Raw genomic sequence first — 12,239 nt, 5'->3', positions numbered from 1 at the left:
AGCCACCACAGACAGACTTGTCCAGGACATGGGCTACAAGTGTTGCATTCCTTGTTTCAAGCCACTCATGACCAAAAGACAATGCCAGAAGCATCTTACCTGGGCAAAGGTGAAAAAGAACTGGACTGTTGCTCAGTGGTCCAAGGTGTAATTTTCAGATGAAAGTAAATTTTCCATTTAATTTGGAAAACAAGGTCCCAGAGTCTGGAGTGGAGAGGCACACAATCCAAGCTACTTGCATGTCTTGTGTGAAGTTTCCACAATCAGTGATGGTTTGGGGAGCCATGGCATCTGCTGGTGTAGGTCCACTGTGCTCAAGACCAAAGTCAGCGCAGCCGTCTGCCAGGAAATTTCAAAGCACTTCATGCTTCCCTGTGTCGACAAGCTTTATGGAGATTGAAATTTCTTTTTCCAGCAGGACTTGGCACCTGTCCACACTGCCAAAAGTACCAATACCTGGTTTAAAAACAATATTATCACTTAGCTTGATTGGCCAGCAAACTCGTCTGACCTTAACCCCATAGAAATTTATGTGGTATTGTCAAGAGGAAGATGAGAGGCACCAGACCCAACAATGCAGACGAGCTGAAGGCTCCTATCAAAGCAACCTGGGCTTCCATAACACCTCAGCAGTGCCACAGACTGATCGCCTCCATGCCACACCGCTTTGATGCAGTAATTGATGTAAAAGGAGCCCCGACCAAGTATTGAATGCATGTACTGAACATACATATCAGTAGGCCAACATTTTGGCTGTAAGCCATAATCATCAACATTAACAGAAATAAACACTTGAACTAGATCACTATGTCTGTAATGACTCTATATAATATATGAGTTTCACTTTTTGTATTGAAGAACTGAAATAAATTAACTTTTTGATGATATCCTAATTTTGTGAGAAGAACCTGTTTGTGTTTTCCTGTTTTCATAAGATGCAACCTATCTTTAGCAAGGAGTCCATAATACAAATAATTCACTTCATGGTCAAGAAACCCAAAATGTTGCTGATGGCACCATTGACATAGCCATTTGTCTTTCAGTCAGAGCAGGGACATGGTTACAGCTGCTCTCAGTGCGGTCATTGATTGCTCCGTGCATGCTTGCATGACTGAAAGCTGATGGATACCCCGTAGGAATAAAGTTCATTTTCTCCTGGGTGCCGCGCTTTCAGTACAGCGGCCAGGCACCTTCATAACGCTATTAGCCTTTAATCCTATATCTGCAGGTTAAAAGCATTATCCGACCTGACAGGTTCCTTTTAGGGTATGTGCACACGTTGCGGATTTGGCTGTGGATCCACACCCAATTTAACGCTGCTGTTTTCCATGCATTGTACGGTACCATGTAAACGTATGGAAAACCAAATCCGCAGTGCACATGCTGAGGAAAATTCAGTGCGGAAACGCAGAGGTTTATTTTCCGCAGCATATAAATGCTTTGTGCGGATTCCGCAGCGTTTAATACCTGTTCCATAATTGGAATCCGCAGGTGTAAAAACGCAGGCGAAATACGCATAAAAAATGCACAAAATCCGCAGTAAATCCCCAATGGAATCTGCAACGTGTGCACATACCCTTAGGCTACATTTTCACGATGAGCTTTCGGTAAATTTTTGACGTTTCAGTTTTATTGCACCATTTCTTTTCTTTATTTATTTTTATATAGCGCTAACATATTCTGCAGCGCTTTACAGTTTGCACACATTATCATCGCTGTCCCCGATGAGGCTCACAATCTAAATTCCCTATCAGTATGTCGTTGGAATGTGGGAGGAAACCCACGCAAACACGGAGACAACATACAAACTCTTTGCAGATGTTGTCCTGGGTGGGATTGGAACCCAGGACTCCAGCGCTGCAAGGCTGCAGTGCTATCCACTGTGCCACCCTGCTGCCCATTTCTGCACCTATTAAGTTAATTAGGTCACTTGCGATTTTTTTTTTCATTGCGTTATTAAGTACGTTTTTGTTTACATGCATTTTTATTGCGTTTTTGATTTTGCAAAAATATGCGGCATCAAAAACTCACACCGTCGTGAGATGAAAAATCATTTGAATTTCATCCAGAAGACTCAGACGACTTTCATCTATGTTGTTATTCGTTTTTTAAATCCGTACAACATCTGTATTTATACATAAACATTTTAAAATGTACATGACAAAATATAGTTTCCTAGCTCAATAAATGCAATGTAACCATAAAAATTAAGTGCTACACAGATGATCCACATGGGATCCAATTTTTTTTTTTTGCGCACCATGGACTTTATGGGCGATTCTCCTCCGATATTTACAATAGAACAGTGCATGCTGCAATTTTTTTCACATGGACACTCATTTGACCATGAAGTGGACAGCTTTATTTTTCCTCAGATTGCACATGTCCATATAATAAGCTCATCTGAATGATCCCTCAGACCCATGTTTTCATTCCTTGCACATGGTCCTTCGGCTTTCAGTCTGATTGCTCATCTCTAAGACAACACTCCAGGCTCCTCCACACACAATGCTCTTGATTCCTCAGCTGGTCTCCTCTTTAGCACTGATTGCTAAGTGTTATTATTTCATTGGGAGGTTTATATCTGGGCAGCTGCTAGAAGAGTCTCATGTTAGAAATGTAATCAGATAAGTTGATTGTGACTGCTGTCAGATGTTTCCATGTATACAACCGGCCCGAGCAGCTGGAGGACTTGCAGATGGAGCAAGTGGGCAGCTTGATTTGCACAGAAGGCACTCACTATGGATTCTGCATCATATTAGAATGACACATGTTCAGTTTACTGATGTCAAAAATGTCCTTTTTTGGTGAATACAGTTGGATCCATATATATTTGGACAGAGACAACATTTTTCTAATTTTGGTTATAGATATTACCACAATGAATTTTAAACAAAACAGTTCAGATGCAGTTGAAGTTCAAACTTTCAGCTTTCATTTGAGGGTATCCACATTAAAATTGGATGAAGCGTTTAGGAGTTTCAGCTCCTTAACATGTGCCACCCTGTTTTTAAAGGGACCAAAAGTAATTGGACAGATTCAATAATTTTAAATAAAATGTTCATTTTTAGTACTTGGTTGAAAACCCTTTGTTGGCAATGACTGCCTGAAGTCTTGAACTCATGGACATCACCAGACGCTGTGTTTCCTCCTTTTTGATGCTCTGCCAGGCCTTCAGTGTGGTGGTTTTCAGTTGCTGTTTGTTTGTGGGCCTTTCTGTCTGAAGTTTAGTCTTTAACAAGTGAAATACATGCTCAATTGGGTTGAGATCAGGTGACTGACTTGGCCATTCAAGAATATTCCACTTCTTTGCTTTAATAAACTCCTGGGTTGCTTTGGCTTTATGTTTTGGGTCATTGTCCATCTGTAGTATGAAATGACGACCAATCAGTTTGGCTGCATTTGGCTGGATCTGAGCACACAGTATGGCTCTGAATACCTCAGAATTCATTCGGCTGCTGCTATCCTGTGTCACATCATCAATAAACACTAGTGACCCAGTGCCACTGGCAGCCATGCATGCCCAAGCCATCACACTGCCTCCACCGTGTTTTACAGATGATGTGGTATGCTTTGGATCATGAGCTGTGCCACGCCTTCGCCATACTTTTCTCTTTCCATCATTCTGGTAGAGGTTGATCTTGGTTTCATCTGTCCAAAGAATGTTCTTCCAGAACTGTGCTGGCTTTTTTAGATGTTTTTAAGGAAAGTGCAGTCTAGCCTTTTTATTCTTGATGCTTATGAGTGGCTTGCACCGTGCAGTGAACCCTCTGTATTTACTTTCATGCAGTCTTCTCTTTATGGTAGATTTGGATATTGATACGCCGACCTCCTGGAGAGTGTTGGTCACTTGGTTGGCTGTTGTGAAGGGGTTTCTCTTCACCATGGAGATTATTCTGCGATCATCCACCACTGTTGTCTTCCGTGGGCGCCCAGGTCTTTTTGCATTGATGAGTTCACCAGTGCTTTCTTTCTTTCTCAGGATGTACCAAACTGTAAATTTTGCCACTTCTATTATTGCAGCAATTTCTCGGATGGGTTTTTTATGTTTTCGCAGCTTCAGGATGGCTTGTTTCACCTGCATGGAGAGCTCCTTTGACCGCATGTTTACTTCACAGCAAAACCTTCCAAATGCAAGAATCACACCTCAAGGGATTGCCCACACCTGTCCATGAAATAGCCTTGGAGTCAATTGTCCAATTACTTTTGGTCACTTTAAAAACAGGGTGGCACATGTTAAGGAGCTGAAACTCCTAAACCCTTCATCCAACTTTAATGTGGATACCCTCAAATGAAAGCTGAAAGTCTGAACTTCAACTGCATCTGAATTGTTTTGTTTAAAATTCATTTTGGTAATGTCTATAACCAAAATTAGAAAACTGTTGTCTCTGTCCAAATATATATGGACCTAACTGTATATCGCTGTATGGAGAAAAATTCTGCAACTTTTCAGTACAGTTAATATTACAATTACTTCTGCCTGTAAAATAAACCTGAAAACCTGTTCACACCTCAATCTTCTCTCATAAAATATTTCTCTCAATATTTAGTAATTTAGGAGATCAAGTTGATTCCAGCACGGTGGCTCAGTGCTTAACACTGCATCCTTGCAGCGCTGGAGACCTGGGTTCGAATCCCACCAAGGAAAACATAGTAACATAGTTAGTAAGGCCGAAAAAAGACATTTGTCCATCCAGTTCAGCCTATATTCCATCATAATAAATACCCAGATCTACGTCCTTCTACAGAACCTAATAATTGTATGATACAATATTGTTCTGCTCCAGGAAGACATCCAGGCCTCTCTTGAACCCCTCGACTGAGTTCGCCATCACCACCTCCTCAGGCAAGCAATTCCAGATTCTCACTGCCCTAACAGTAAAGAATCCTCTTCTATGTTGGTGGAAAAACCTTCTCTCCTCCAGACGCAAAGAATGCCCCCTTGTGCCCGTCACCTTCCTTGGTATAAACAGATCCTCAGCGAGATATTTGTATTGTCCCCTTATATACTTATACATGGTTATTAGATCGCCCCTCAGTCGTCTTTTTTCTAGACTAAATAATCCTAATTTCGCTAATCTATCTGGGTATTGTAGTTCTCCCATCCCCTTTATTAATTTTGTTGCCCTCCTTTGTACTCTCTCTAGTTCCATTATATCCTTCCTGAGCACCGGTGCCCAAAACTGGACACAGTACTCCATGTGCGGTCTAACTAGGGATTTGTACAGAGGCAGTATAATGCTCTCATCATGTGTATCCAGACCTCTTTTAATGCACCCCATGATCCTGTTTGCCTTGGCAGCTGCTGCCTGGCACTGGCTGCTCCAGGTAAGTTTATCATTAACTAGGATCCCCAAGTCCTTCTCCCTGTCAGATTTACCCAGTGGTTTCCCGCTCAGTGTGTAATGGTGATATTGATTCCCTCTTCCCATGTGTATAACCTTACATTTATCATTGTTAAACCTCATCTGCCACCTTTCAGCCCAAGTTTCCAACTTATCCAGATCCATCTGTAGCAGAATACTATCTTCTCTTGTATTAACTGCTTTACATAGTTTTGTATCATCTGCAAATATCGATATTTTACTGTGTAAACCTTCTACCAGATCATTAACCCCTTTACCCCCAAGGGTGGTTTGCACGTTAATGACCAGGCCAATTTTTACAATTCTGACCACTGTCCCTTTATGAGGTTATAACTCCGAAACGCTTCAACGGATCCTGGTGATTCTGACATTGTTTTCTCGTGACATATTGTACTTCATGATAGTGGTAAAATTTCTTTGATAGTACCTGCGTTTATTTGTGAAAAAAACGGAAATTTGGCGAAAATTTTGAAAATTTCGCAATTTTCAAACTTTGAATTTTTATGCAATTAAATCACAGAGATATGTCACACAAAATACTTAATAAGTAACATTTCCCACATGTCTCCTTTACATCAGCATAATTTTGGAACCAATTTTTTTTTTTGTTAGGGAGTTATAAGGGTTAAAAGTTGACCAGCAATTTCTCATTTTTACAACACCATTTTTTTTTAGGGACCACGTCTCATTTGAAGTCATTTTGAGGGGTCTATATGATAGAAAATGCCCAAGTGTGACACCATTCTAAAAACTGCACCCCTCAAGGTGCTCAAAACCACATTTAATAAGTTTATTAACCCTTCAGGTGTTTAATAGGAATTTTTGGAATGTTTAAATAAAAATGAACATTTAACTTTTTTACACAAAAAAATTACTTCAGCTCCAATTTGTTTTATTTTACCAAGGGTAACAGGAGAAATTGGACCCAAAAAGTTGTTGTCCAATTTGTCCTGAGTACGCTGATACCCCATATGTTGCAGTAAACCACTGTTTGGGCGCATGGGAGAGCTCGGAAGGGAAGGAGCGCTATTTGACTTTTCAATGCAAAATTGACAGGAATTGAGATGGGACGCCATGTTGCGTTTGGAGAGCCACTGATGTGCCTAAACATTGAAACCCCCCACAAGTGACACCATTTTGGAAAGTAGACCCCCTAAGGAACTTATCTAGAGGTGTGGTGAGCACTTTGACCCACCAAGTGCTTCACAGAAGTTTATAATGCAGAACCGTAAAAATAAAAAATCATATTTTTTCACAAAAACTATATTTTTGCCCCCAATTTTTTATTTTTCCAAGGGTAAGAGAAGAAATTGGACCTCAAAAGTTGTTGTCCAATTTGTCCCGAGTACGCTGATACCCCATATGTGGCAGTAAACCACTGTTTGGGCGCATGGGAGAGCTCGGAAGGGAAGGAGCGCCGTTTGACTTTTCAATGCAAAATTGACAGGAATTGAGATGGGACGCCATGTTGTGTTTGGAGAGCCACTGATGTGCCTAAACATTGAAACCCCCCACAAGTGACACCATTTTGGAAAGTAGACCCCCTAAGGAACTTATCTGGATGTGTGGTGAGCACTTTGACCCACCAAGGGCTTCACAGAAGTTTATAATGCAGAGCCATAAAAATAAAACAAAATTTTTTTCCCACAAAAATTCTTTTTTAGCCCCCAGTTTTGTATTTTCCCTAGGGTAACAGGAGAAATTGGACCCCAAAAGTTGTTGTCCAATTTGTCCTGAGTACGCTGATACCCCATATGTGGGGGGGAACCACCGTTTGGGCGCATGGGAGGGTTCGGAAGGGAAGGAGCGCCATTTGGAATGCAGACTTAGATGGAATGGTCTGCAGGCGTCACATTGCGTTTGCAGAGCCCCTAATGTACCTAAACAGTAGAAACCCCCCACAAGTGACACCATTTTGGAAAGTAGACCCCCTAAGGAACTCATCTTGATGTGTTGTGAGAGCTTTGAACCCCCAAGTATTTCACTACAGTTTATAACGCAGAGCCATGCAAATAAAAAATATTTTTTTTTCCACAAAAATTATATTTTAGCCCCCAGTTTTGTATTTTTCCAAGGTTAGCAGGAGAAATTGGACCCTAAATGTTGTTGTCCAATTTGTCCTGAGTACGCTGATACCCAATATGTGGGGGGGAACCACCGTTTGGGCGCATGGGAGGGCTCGGAAGGGAAGGAGCATCATTTGGAATGCAGACTTAGATGGATTGGTCTGCAGGCGTCACATTGCGTTTGCAGAGCCCCTAATGTACCTAAACAGTAGAAACCCCCCACAAGTGACCCCATATTGGAAACTAGACCCCTCAATGAACTTATCTAGATGTGTTGTGAGAACTTTGAACCCCCAAGTGTTTCACTACAGTTTATAACGCAGAGCCGTGAAAATAAAAAATCTTTTTGTTTTCCCACAAAAATTATTTTTTAACCCCCAGTTTTGTATTTTCCCAAGGGTAACAGGAGAAATTGGTCCACAAAAGTTGTTGTCCAATTTGTCCTGAGTACGCTGATACCCCATATGTTGGGGTAAACCCCTGTTTGGGCACACAGGAGAGCTCGGAAGGGAAGGAGCACTGTTTTACTTTTTCAACGCAGAATTGGCTGGAATTGAGATCGGACGCCATGTCGTGTTTGGAGAGCCCCTGATGTGCCGAAACAGTGGAAACCCCCCAATTATAACTGAAACCCTAATCTAAACACACCCCTAACCCTAATTCCAACGGTAACCCTAACCACACCTCTAACCCTGACACACCCCTAACCCTAATCCCAACCCTATTCCCAACTGTAAATGTAATCTAAACCCTAACCCTAACTTTAGCCCCAACCCTAACTGTAGCCCCAACCCTAACCCTAACCCTAGCCCTAGCCCTAACCCTAGCCCTAACCCTAACCCTAGCCCTAACCCTAGCCCTAACCCTAGCCCTAACCCTAACCCTAACCCTAGCCCTAACCCTAGCCCTAACCCTAACCCTAGCCCTAGCCCTAACCCTAGCCCTAACCCTAGCCCTAGCCCTAACCCTAGCCCTAGCCCTAGCCCTAACCCTAGCCCTAACCCTAGCCCTAACCCTAGCCCTAGCCCTAACCCTAGCCCTAACCCTAGCCCTAATGGGAAAATGGAAATAAATACATTTTTTTTTATTTTTCCCTAACTAAGGGGGTGATGAAGGGGGGTTTGATTTACTTTTTTAGCGAGTTTTTTAGCGGATTTTTATGATTGGCAGCCGTCACACACTGAAAGACCCTTTTTATTGCAAAAAATATTTTTTGCAATACCACATTTTGAGAGCTATAATTTTTCCATATTTTGGTCCACAGAGTCATGTGAGGTCTTGTTTTTTGCGGGACGAGTTGACGTTTTTATTGAAAACATTTTTCGGCACGTGACATTTTTTTATCGCTTTTTATTCCGATTTTTGTGAGGAAGAATGACCAAAAGCCAGCTATTCATGAATTTCTATTGGGGGAGGCGTTTATACCGTTCCGCGTTTGGTAAAATTGATAAATCAGTTTTATTCTTCGGGTCAGTACGATTACAGCGATACCTCATTTATATCATTTTTTTATGGTTTGGTGCTTTTATACGATAAAAACTATTTTACAGAAAAAATAATTATTTTTGCATCGCTTTATTCTCAGGACTATAACTTTTTTATTTTTTTGCTGATGATGCTGTATGGCGGCTCTTCTTTTGCGGGACAATATGACGCTTTCAGCGGTACCATGGTTATTTATATCTGTCCTTTTGATCGCGTGTTATTCCACTTTTTGTTCGGCGGTATGATAATAAAGCGTTGTTTTTTGCCTCGTTTTTTTTTTTTTTTTTTCTTACGGTGTTTACTGAAGGGGTTAACTAGTGGGACAGTTTTATAGGTCGGGTCGTTACGGACGCGGCGATACTAAATATGTGTACTTTTATTGGTTTTTTTTTTTATTTAGATGAAGAAATGTATTTATGGGAATAATATATATTTTTTTTTTTCATTATTTTGGAATATTTTTTTTTTATTTTTTTTACACATTTGGAAAAATTTTTTTTTACTTTTTTACTTTGTCCCAGGGGGGGACATCACAGATCAGTGATCTGACAGTTTGCACAGCACTCTGTCAGATCACTGATCTGACATGCAGCGCTGCAGCCTTCACAGTGCCTGCTCTAAGCAGGCTCTGTGAAGCCACCTCCCTCCCTGCAGGACCCGGATCCGCGGCCATCTTGGATCCGGGGCTCGAGCAGGGAGGGAGGTGAGGAGACCCTCGCAGCAACGCGATCACATCGCGTTGCTGCGGGGGGCTCAGGGAAGCCCGCAGGGAGCCCCCTCCCTGCGCGGTGCTTCCCTGCACCGCCGGCACATCGCGATCATCTTTGATCGCGGTGTGCCAGGGGTTAATGTGCCGGGGGCGGTCCGTGACCGCTCCTGGCACATAGTGCCGGATGTCAGCTGCGATAAGCAGCTGACACCCGGCCGCGATCGGCCGCGCTCCCCCCGTGAGCGCGGCCGATCGGCTATGACGTACTATCCCGTCCAGGGTCAGATAAGCCCAGGGCACCTCGACGGGATAGTACGTCTAAGGTCACAGAGGGGTTAATGAATATGTTGAAGAGAACAGGTCCCAATACTGACCCCTGCGGTACCCCACTGGTCACAGCGACCCAGTTAGAGACTATACCATTTATAACCACCCTCTGCTTTCTATCACTAAGCCAGTTACTAACCCATTTACACACATTTTCCCCCAGACCAAGCATTCTCATTTTGTGTACCAACCTCTTGTGCGGCACGGTATCAAACGCTTTGGAAAAATCGAGATATACCACGTCCAATGACTCACCGTGGTCCAGCCTATAGCTTACCTCTTCATAAAAACTGATTAGATTGGTTTGACAGGAGCGATTTCTCATAAACCCATGCTGATATGGAGTTAAACAGTTATTCTCATTGAGATAATCCAGAATAACATCCCTCAGAAACCCTTCAAATATTTTACCAACAATAGAGGTTAGACTTACTGGCCTATAATTTCCAGGTTCACTTTTAGAGCCCTTTTTGAATATTGGCACCACATTTGCTATGCGCCAGTCCTGCGGAACAGACCCTGTCGCTATAGAGTCACTAAAAATAAGAAATAAACATCTGCAAGGAGTTTGTATGTTCTCCCCGTGTTTGTGTGGATTTTCTCCGGGAATACGGAATTGAGATTGTGAGCCCCATAGGGGACAGCGATGATAATGTGTGCAAACTGTAAAGCGCTGCGGAATATGTTAGCGCTATATAAAAATAAAGATTATTATTATTCCTTCTGCTGCCCCACTACGAGCAACTCCATTGCTTCTTCAAGACAGAGAACTACTGAGCTCAATGCGCAATAGAAACATTACTGCATTATCTTAATAAGTTATTGCAGTGCATGGAAAGAAGCTATATATTCTGAGGGTAGAATGAGGTAGATGCTGAGACACTAATTTCAGTGATGTGTCACTTATTAGGCTGTGTGCTGTTTCAATACAATGAGTATTTTATCAGCAGGAAATTATCACTACTGGACTAGCTGTCTCGTGCCTTCTGGTCCCACTCTGCCCCCACCACAGATTAGCAGTTTACTGTCAATATACAAAATACACGTAAAGCTGCCAATCAGTGGTTTGGGTGGGGTTAGCTTCCTGACCTCTGCTTTATGCTACATCTAAAAACTCTGATTGTGTCACAACTGGTGCAGCCAGTATACTAAGAAATACTTTGCTGGAATCAGGGTCTTTTTTCCTTTATTATGCTGCTCTTAGATAGGAAAAGCCTCGTGACAAATTCCCTTTAATGACAGGTTCAGCAAATGATTTAGAAGGGATCCCAATATTCCCAGTTCCCAATATTGCCTGCCACTAATTCCAGACCCCAATAAAACCCTTTTTATACAATCAAGCCAAAAGGCGCCTTAAAAAAAATGAAAAAATGTCTCTCATGACTCATGGGAATTTCCAGTAAGGTGTTTTCCTATTCCTACATATCCTGAAATAATAACAAGCATTAATAATCCGTATTGAGATTTTATAGTGCTGAGCGACCAGCTCATTATATTGTAATATTCCTTGTATTCTAAATTCTAGGAATCCTACTTCTTATGACGTCTCATGAGTATTTGTAACAATTCATCCATGTTGTTACAGTTTTACTGGTTTTATTTGTTTCTGAATATTCACTTTTTAGTGATGAATCCTACTAATTTCCATAACCTCTAAAAGGGATTGTCTCCTTTCAACAACATTTTGGCCAATTGCTCAGTTATTTGTAAAGGAAACAAACTGAGCTTCAGGATCTAATTCATAATTTATGGAGTTTTTTAAGTCACACAGCTTTTTTGTCCTTTGGTGTTAGTTGCCATTTTTGGCACCAAATTCATCAAAATGGCATATAAAAAAAAAATCCTGTCTTGGACTGTTTTGTAATTTATGGTGCCAAAAGTTACAAAAAATTACACCAAACATGCTCAAAAATAACCCACAAATACTCTGGGGAAAATTGGAGTGGGAATAATACTGTGCTGGGGGTGTGGTATCATCATACTGTAGATGAATACACCATGAGGAAAATCATAATGTGCTTTAGGGAAAAAATTTGTTGGCATCACACTGTATAGAGGTCAAGGCTGGGGTATCATAGTTGGCGAGAACGCTATGTAGTTTCAATAGGGGCAAAATTAGCTTGTAAGAGCAATACATGTCCCTCTCGCTGTCTTTAGGAGATATGACCTTCTGTGACCTTGTCTATGTGCTGTGACCTTCCCTACTCCAGGGACTTTTAAATTATTGTTTTAATGGAAAGAGGGTGCAATCTCAATTAGGACTTCTGGTATGGGGCCCCATGATTT

This window comes from Ranitomeya imitator, chromosome 2 (assembly GCF_032444005.1).
Source record: "Ranitomeya imitator isolate aRanImi1 chromosome 2, aRanImi1.pri, whole genome shotgun sequence".
In the NCBI taxonomy this organism is placed as follows: domain Eukaryota; kingdom Metazoa; phylum Chordata; class Amphibia; order Anura; family Dendrobatidae; genus Ranitomeya; species Ranitomeya imitator.
Note: the sequence above shows the minus strand (reverse complement) of the source record.